General features: G+C 35.3%; 1 long non-coding RNA gene across 2 annotated transcripts; it reads right to left on the bottom strand.

Annotated features, from left to right (window-relative positions):
- Positions 1 to 4,644: 4,644 nt before the first annotated feature.
- LOC135770521 (uncharacterized) lies at positions 4,645 to 7,687 on the bottom strand. Of its 2 annotated transcripts, XR_010542670.2 has the most exons (5): positions 7,264 to 7,687; positions 6,617 to 6,676; positions 6,419 to 6,509; positions 6,240 to 6,319; positions 4,645 to 5,856 (listed from the first exon to the last, which is right to left on the bottom strand). It is a non-coding gene; the product is annotated as an uncharacterized lncRNA (long non-coding RNA). The 2 variants fall into 2 exon arrangements; XR_012337175.1 differs by lacking the exon at positions 7,264 to 7,687 and having other exon boundaries at positions 4,647 to 5,856; positions 6,617 to 7,238.
- Between the last annotated feature and the right edge of the window lie 1,380 nt (positions 7,688 to 9,067).

Here is a 9,067-nt window from a genome sequence, read left to right as displayed (position 1 = left end):
ACATATGGTAAAAACTGAAATTTTGTGGCTTTTTTCATGATAACTGAGGTCTAGGGGCTATGTAAGTACCATATAAGTTTCAAAACAGTCATTTAAGAGTCAAATTCACACAGCCTGCTTGAAGTAGCTGTGAGCTAAAACGGTTTGTTTGTACTTCCGTCGCCGCCTTCAGTCTCCACCCCGAGCACTCTCCACCGTCCACTGCCCCACCCCCTTGTTGCTAAACAAACTCCTAAGTTATTCACACCACGTGAGAAAATGCTGTTCAATTGATGGATGTCAGGAAACTAAATCATTGCAAAGGCTTCAGGGCTGCACGATAACTTGCACGCGATTGTCACGCGAATCTCGTCGTTAGTAGTAAAGCGGCATCACCTGCTCTCAGAACCGGCTGCCGCTTTTGAAAGCAGCTGATGGTGATTTACTTCTAATCAATGAACCGGCTTTACTGAAGAGGTGAGCGAGACAATCGCATGCGATTTATCAGCAGTCCTAACTTTTAAGTTACATAATGGAGCCAGAGAAAACTGAAATGATATATTGTAAACAGTTATGCAACGCTAACGTGTTTGTTAACTAGATGCTAAAGTGTTGTTTTGTAAAGTTAAAGTCTTTGGTAGCCACCAATTTTGATAGAATATCTGTTGGAAATCAGATGTTGTTTGTATTCTTAAGTTACAGACACAAGCCCTTTTGGTGTCTGTTTGATAATTGAGTTAAACATGGTAAGGTTAAAATCTCTTAGTCTCTGTGTCTATTGGTTTCTAACCTAACATTTAGTGTCCAGAAACTAACACTGTTTACACTTGGTATTAAGATGTGTTTTCATCGATCGGATCACAAGTGGACGAGAGAGACATTACATTTACACCTGGTATTTAAATCCGTCTCTTTTGTCCACTTTCGACCGCATTTGTCCTGAATACTGTGTGGGGGGACGGTCCGTGAGACGGTGGGCGAGTCTCTCTGCTGTCATTCAAACGCGAGCGGGAGTAATGATGAGTTTACATGGACACAAACTAATAATATATCGGAGTCCACTGCTTGTTTAGCAAGTAAACACGCTGCACAGAGTTTTGTACGTTTATATGTTGGAGCTTTCTCTGAATTTTCAGCGCAATTGATGAAATAGGATCGCGCAACTTCACGCTTTCAAAACGAAACTACGGAGAACACCCGCAGTAGTTTTATCAATGAAAGACTAAAAAATAGCGCTTGTTACCGTATGTTCACGCCAGAAGTCAAAAAAGGACGTAAAATGTGTGTTTAATACCTCAGATTAGATAAATGGGAGGAGAGAAGGCGGTCGCGTGTGGCTGTTCGAACACATTCAACCACATTGCGTTCCGCAACTCCAAAGCGATCCGATCGAAAGTGGTTTCGACTACCTCTGGATGTGGTTGAAAGTGGTCGAAAGTGGACGCGTTCAAAACGTTTTGAACACCGTTTACACCTGGCATTAACGTCGTCCACTTGTGATCCGATCGAGGAAAACGCATAAGTGTAAACAGCCTCTTAGTGTAATTCCATGGGTAACTTTATTTCAACTGCGTATTTCACTCATAAAACAACAGGCCTATCAGAAGAGAGGCTCATGAATATTACTTATTACAGGCCAAAACTACCTGTTTTTAGCAGAGCTCCTGAAAGAGGAGCTGTAAAAAATATGTAGAGATATATATATATTCAAATATATATTCTTAAGGACATCATAACCTAAAATAAAACTCTAGAAAGCTTAAAAATATGTGACCTTTAAATTTATAGTTGTTTTTATGGCTGCAACAACGAATCGATTAAATTGATAACAGTCGATTACCAAAAGAAAGTTGGCAACAAATTTCACAATCGATTAGTTGTGTCGTGCGATGCAGAAACGTTTTACTATTTAATAAAAAAAACTTTAGTGTGACTAAAAATGTTTCTCCATAACAAATTCATTGTAAAAATATAGCTGCAAGCAGCAATTGCGGGGCCAAGCACCTTCAGCGCAATGAGCACCCAAAGCACAGCAAAAACCACACGACGCAGCAAATGCGCAAAGCGCAGAAAGCGCGCAATACAGAGGCCGAACCCGAAGCAAAGCAAATGCAGAGCAGAACCACTGCAGTGCGGAGCAACAACAGTAAAGATGGCAAAAATATAACACGTGTGGAAAACCAGACAGGTCGAGAAGAACGTGTTAAAGTGAACACAAAAGGAAATCTCAATAAGTGAAAGTAAGAGCTGGGATTCAAACCCATGACCTCAGGTTCCCAAAGCACAGCAGTTACCGCATGCGCCACTGAGTGAACGATTAAACCGCTGAGTTGGTGTGTCCAAGCTATAGAATAGAGATTTAGAGCTGTAAACATTGATATCCAGCAATTACCAAAAGTGCAGAAATTACAACAGAGAGCACAAATAACTGAAATACAATGTATAGTATGAGATTCACAAAACTTAAGTGAGAAAAAAGTTAAGACAAAATATCACTGCACATGGGATTCGAACCCATGACCTCAGAATCTCATGGCATGTGGTTAACCAGATGCACAACTTAGTTAACACAGCTCAAAGGGCAGCAAAAAAACAGCTTAGGTGCTGCAAGGATTGATATGTGCCAATCAACACAGATGCAGAACTGACAGTGCAGAGCAGAACTAACAGAAATACAATGTATATGAGAATCAAAAAGCTCAAGTGAGATTGAAGACAAGAAGATCATTCTGTATAGTAATGCTATACAATGTAATATACAGTCACATTAATTTACTATGACAAATAGACAATGTCACAGGCACGGTCAACTTTGGAGTGGTATTTCTAAGAAAGAGAACAGAATATCAAAAATCTGTTCGGTCATTTCTGTGTGGATTGCTCCAAACATTATACGAGCAGTACCTGGCATAAAATAAACAAAATTTGTAAAAGGAGTAGCGAAAAAATCATCTACCATATGCTTTACAATAACACATGAACAGAATGTTGGAAAATGACAAACGAGGTATCGTTGCAATCGGCATAAACCAGTGAATACAATTTCACAAAGAAATTAATATCAGACAAAGTATTCAGAAGTTATAAGCAGTTCCATAAGAACTGTTATAGTTTATAACCCCTAGGTGGCGCTGAATTCTGACTTCCCAGGTACCTTCAGGACATCATGTCGAAGCTCCTTACTAATTTTTGCGCGGATATGTCCAATAGTTCAAAAAATATAACAAATTATGTGAAATTTCAAAATGGCGGACAGGCGGTTCGGTCAAACCCGGCATAATACACATCGACAGATGCGGCATGAGGTAAGCAATCCATAGACATCAAGATCATAATTTTCTGACAAACAGTTCAGAAGTTATGGGCAAAAATAGCCTATTTTCATATCTCATGACCCATAGGTGGCGCTGTCACCAAATTTGGCATGAACTCCAAGTTCATGGTCCACATGAAGTGTACCAAATTTCATTTCAATTGATCAAAGAATGGCCGAGCTACAGCTTCAGAACCATTTTTGCGTCAACCTCGTTAAGTTTGCGCATTTATTACTTTTGAAAAAAGATAAATATCAAAATTCTGTTCGGTCATTTCTGTGCGGCTCACTCCAAAGTTCACCTGTGCCAAATTTCATAACAATTGAACCAAATTTGAAGGAGGAGTAGCGAATAAACGGAATACTGTACATTTCAAAATGGCCGCTACTGTAATGGGTGGAGTTTTACTTTAAGGTATTAAAAACAACAAGCATGAGGAGAGCAATCACGTGTACTAAGTAGAATTTTCATAGATCAAGCGGATCAGCAGTTATAACCATTTGAACATTGAATTTTTGCACTGCTGGTGGCGCTATAGAGTTAGGACTAGAGACCCCATTTTTGGTCACATGACTTTTTAAGACCACCACTACAACTGTGCCAAATTTCATCATTTTCCTACGTACGGTTCATAGGGCTGCCATAGACTCCCATTGGGGAAGATGAAGAATAATAATACTCACTGCATGAAAAGAGGTGTATCCGTACTAGGAAACTCCTGTAAACACCACTGATTTTCGGATGTATCTACTAGTTCCACTGAGGGTAAACTTCTAATTCCACCAAGTTAGGAAACTCCCGTAATGATACCAATTCGGATGTATCTTGCTGATGGGATATTCCTGTGGTATATGCAGCCATTTGTTGCCATGGCAAATAATCCCATTGAAGATTTTGTCAGGGGACATTTTCACACCTGCAGAGGTACTGGGATTTCACACCTTTGCACTATTCTAGTGTCTCCATTGGTGTTTAATCTCAACACTGATTGGTTGCTTTTAAAACCCCCTCCCAAAACTCTGACAACTATTGGGACACAACTTTGAAACTTTCCAGTTGAGATCATTTGATTGGTTACACTTTGTATTAAGCCCAACCCAAGCCCTCATAGCTTAGTGACTTGATTGGTTATTTGCCTGCTATGCAGATAGACTACAAACCCCCCCACTATATATATATATATATATATATATATATATATTCATATTCATATACACCCCAAAACCCTTATGTAAAATAAAAAACTTGAATTGAGTTTGAAATGTTTATTTAATAAAAAACTGAACAATTCACAATTGTCACAATAACAAAATAATATTATACACAAATATTAAAAGTTGCATACATAAACAATACTATTTAAACTCATAAATATACAGACAAAGAAAGCAATATTAGAGTAAAATAAAACAAAATAAAAGCAACAATGAAAATTACATTCAAAGCAGTACAATGTAATGTAGCAGTGGCGGCTCGTGACTGCTCATCCGAGGGGTGCAAATTCAAAATAAGTGTTCGGAGTGTCATGTGTGTTGCTTGTGTTTTTAAAATGTGTTTGTTGCTTCATGTAAACCATGTGCATCACGGGTTTAGTCAAAACACGTGATGCACATACACGCAGAACACATATTTTGAACCACACAAATGACTGGCTATATACATGTTGTGACAAACTTTGCATCGAGTGCTCACAAAAAAAGAAGACACCAGCTGCCACTGTAATGTAGTAAATATCTAAATAAAATAAAGCAAGATCAATATAGTTGTTGTTCAAGAAATCAGTCCTACACTGCAAAATAATGACTTTCTTACATAGTATTTTTGTCTCGTTTTCAGTAGAAATATTATTTAAATAAAATGCTTTTTCTTGATGAACAAAATGACCTAAGAAAATAAGTCTAGTTTTAGACAAAATAAATAAATGCACACAATTTAAGTGAATTTGTGCTTAAAACAAGCAAAAATATCTGCCAATGGTGTGAGAAAAAATCTTAAGTTTTCTTTTTTCTTAAAAACTTAATTCAAGCACAATTTTCTCAACTAGACATTTTCTTAGGTAATTTTGCTCATCAAGAAAATACATCTTGATTTAAGAATTTTTAGTTTTTCTACTAAAAACAAGATAAAAATCCTAAGTTAGAAACTGATTTTTTGCAGTGTAGATACAATTGCAGAGCTCTGTCTTGGAATTATTCAAGAATTTCTCACTGTAAAACCTAAAAGTTAACTAAACTCAAACCATTTAAGAAAACCGGTTGCATTAAACCATTTAAGTTTTAAAACACATAGATTTGAGTACTGTGAACTTAAACAAATTGAGTCACATGCAGTTATGCACTTATATTTAAGTTCACACCAACTAAATATAAGTGCATTATTGCACAAGACTTAAGTTCACAGTACTCAAATGTATGTTTTTTTTTAAACTTAATGGGTTAAGGCAACCGATTTCCTTAAATGGTTTGAGTTAAGTTAACTGTTAGGTTTTACATTGTAAAGCATATACTTGTCAGCAAAGGTAACGTTGATGCACCCTCATCTGGACAGACATCTCTTTGGAGCCCTTTGGAAATATAAAAGTACATATAAGTATTTGGCATAATACTAATACACATACACATACACACGACAAATCAAATGACATAGAATTAAAGTTGTACATTTTAGAAAGTTAACATTAAACCAGTGGTTCTTAACATAATTCCTGGAGGCCCACTGCCCTACATGTTTTGTATATCTCTTTTATCTGACAGACGTAGTTCAGTTCATGGAGATCCCTTCTAATGAGCTGATGATTTGAATCAGGTGTGTTAAATAAGAGAGACATACAAAATGTGCAGAGCAGTGGGCCTCCAGGAATAAGGTTAAGAACCACTGCATTAAACTGTACAAAGATACAACAATATATGATCAAAGAACTTCATAATACTTCATTAATCTTCTTACTTCATTTTCTGTGTTGATGTCCTCAGAATCTCTGTGTTGTTCTGCAGCTTCATTACAGTAGGCTACTTCAATATAGTTGTCTATCAAACACAGAATAAAAAAAATAGAATCACATACATAATAACACATCTATTTACGATTTAACCTCTTTAATTTAATAATTTAATTATTAAACTTACATCATTTTGGCCAGATTGCAGTGACATCAATTTCTTCAGTGTCTGGATCAGTCTGATGTTTTAGCTTTCACTGTTACTTCATTATATTTCTCTGGCAAACACAGAATTAAAAATCAAAATCACATATCACAATACATCCGTTTACTATTTAACATGTTTGATTTTAATTTAATGTAATCATTGAATGATTAAACATACATCATCTTTACCCAGAAACCTCTTCATCGTCCACAAAGTTGACCACAGTGTACATGACCTCTGTAAACACAAACATGAATAGACTTCATATTTAAAAAGATGAAGAACAGCAAACATATAACGTTTAAATATATTATGACTCCAAGCTTCTTTACAATTAGCATCTAGGTTCTCTTAAAGTGAAGCTGGCTTTGTTACAAATCAATATAAAGCTATTAAAACAGTCTTGAAAAATAAGCAGCATCTACCAGAACTGAATGAGCTTTTAAAACAACAAAAGATCGTCAGTACCATTTAAAATAGCAGAGAGACACTTGCTAGCTGCTAACATTTCAAACAAACGAGTTACTGTTGTTTTGTTTGTTTTAAGCAAATAACGTCTCATCTTGGCTTCTTTAAAGTTTTGTTTTTAAAAATTTAAACATCGAATTGATTCTTTTAACAGCCCGGTTTGAATGTTACTTCGCGTATTTTTAACCTCATGTTTACCGCTGTGTACCACGTATAACCTTAATGTTTTACTGTTTGTGGTTTAAATTCAAACAGTTCTAGTATAAAGACAAAAACGAATCATAGTTAATAACATAATATGAACAAATAGGCAACCGATCAGCGCGATGCAGACAAATTAATTAAATCAAACTTACCTTACTGTTGATGAGCAAACAAACAAATAAGAGACGGAGTAGTCCAGGCAGTAACGGTTCGCGATTTTGAATTTTCCCGTCAAGCCCATAGGTTGAGCAGTCGCACCTGAAGGGTGGGGGCAGATGAGTAGGTGCAGGTGCATTCTGGGAAATGTAGTCATTTTCTTTAATATACTTTTTATAATCCGCGTTTTCACACTATGCATTGTTCTTTATACTTGATTATTAATAAAAAATAAAAAATATTTTTATAAAGTTTATTACGTTTACAAAACATGTTTAGTTGACAAACATGTTAACAGTTATTTGGAATGATGCTCAGATTTTCTTAAATATAAAATCTTTGTGAATCAGCAGCACCTTCTTGATGAAATACAAAACTCTTTAAACATGCCTCAGGAATTATCTCTGGGTTTAGTGGATTAACTGCTCATCATTGGAAACATTGAATGTATACCTAAATGAATTCTTACTTAAATATTAGTAAATATAAACTAATGCTGAGTTAAGACATGTAACTTACTGAACTTAACTACAACATGAACTCAAATTAATTTATTGTAAATGACTGCATTAACTAACAATGAAAAACATGTCGTAGTTAATGATGACTCTTTAATAGTTTATTATTAGGATATGCTGTAACTCAGCATTAGTTCATGTTAAAGTAAAAATACATGTATGTCTTTTTTCACTGTGATATATGGACCCTTATTATATTATAAAGTCCCCATCTCTTTTGTTTAAATTGATTGATTGAAGACAAACATTATAATATGTGGTCTGACTTTGTGCAAGCATGCATTATCATATGCTAAAAAGTTACCTCCTCAGCTAGACTAGAACATTCATTGGTGCCCGAACATTTTCCTTACAAGGGCCAAACCTGACTGAGGGCCGTGGGCCAAAAGTAAATGTTTTTGTGTTATATTAAAATTAAAGTTGCCCTGGTAACCCCTAATTTATAATTTTCTAATATTTTAAAAATAAATAAGCAAACATTACTCTGTTTATGCATAACTAATGCAGTTTTATTTTCCAAGGCTTTTTGTAGAAAAAAAGAAATCGTTTTGCCAATCAATTTTAAATATCCTTTTCTCTGTGTGCCACTGCCGCAACCTCTTCATTTTTAGCCTATAGTAACAGAGTTCATTAGGTTTCGTGATCCATTTTATACACCTTCAAGTATGCATGAAACATAAAAAATTAAAGGTCTTTTGTGGGCCAACTTTGGGCACCTCTGGACTAGAAGTACAGTAGCTGACAGGTATCTGCAGATATGTTTACCCGAGTTTGTCAGTCTGTTTCACCCAACATGTTTTGCATCCACATGTGAAAGACTGTCTTTTAGATTATGGACCTGTCTATTGATATTTTTGTTTCTATTTTAAAAGATTTAATGAAATGTTAGGGTAGAATTATAATAACAATAGAAACAGTGAACTTCAAACCATGAGACATCAGCAAAAATAAGCAGCTTTACATTTCACTGACTAATTTATCAACATCCTAGCTAGCAAAAATGAGTTACATGATGTCATTTGAACGGCTTCTTTTAAACGATGTATGCAGCATTGAGAGATACGTTCACAATATTCTGACCTAGGGCAGTTGGAGACATGTTTTCAAAGTGTTGGAAATATATATTCTGAAATAATATTTGTTGCATTTCTCTTGAGTCAGAGACATAATTTTCACACATTAAAATGGTAATTGTGTCCATTGAATTTTAGTTATTTTGAATGATGCTTAGTTTCTTAAATAAACTAATTAAATTATATTAATAATAAACATATTTAGAAAA

This window comes from Paramisgurnus dabryanus, chromosome 8 (genome assembly GCF_030506205.2).
Source record: "Paramisgurnus dabryanus chromosome 8, PD_genome_1.1, whole genome shotgun sequence".
Lineage (NCBI taxonomy): Eukaryota > Metazoa > Chordata > Actinopteri > Cypriniformes > Cobitidae > Paramisgurnus > Paramisgurnus dabryanus.
This window is presented reverse-complemented; position numbering and strand designations above follow the sequence as displayed.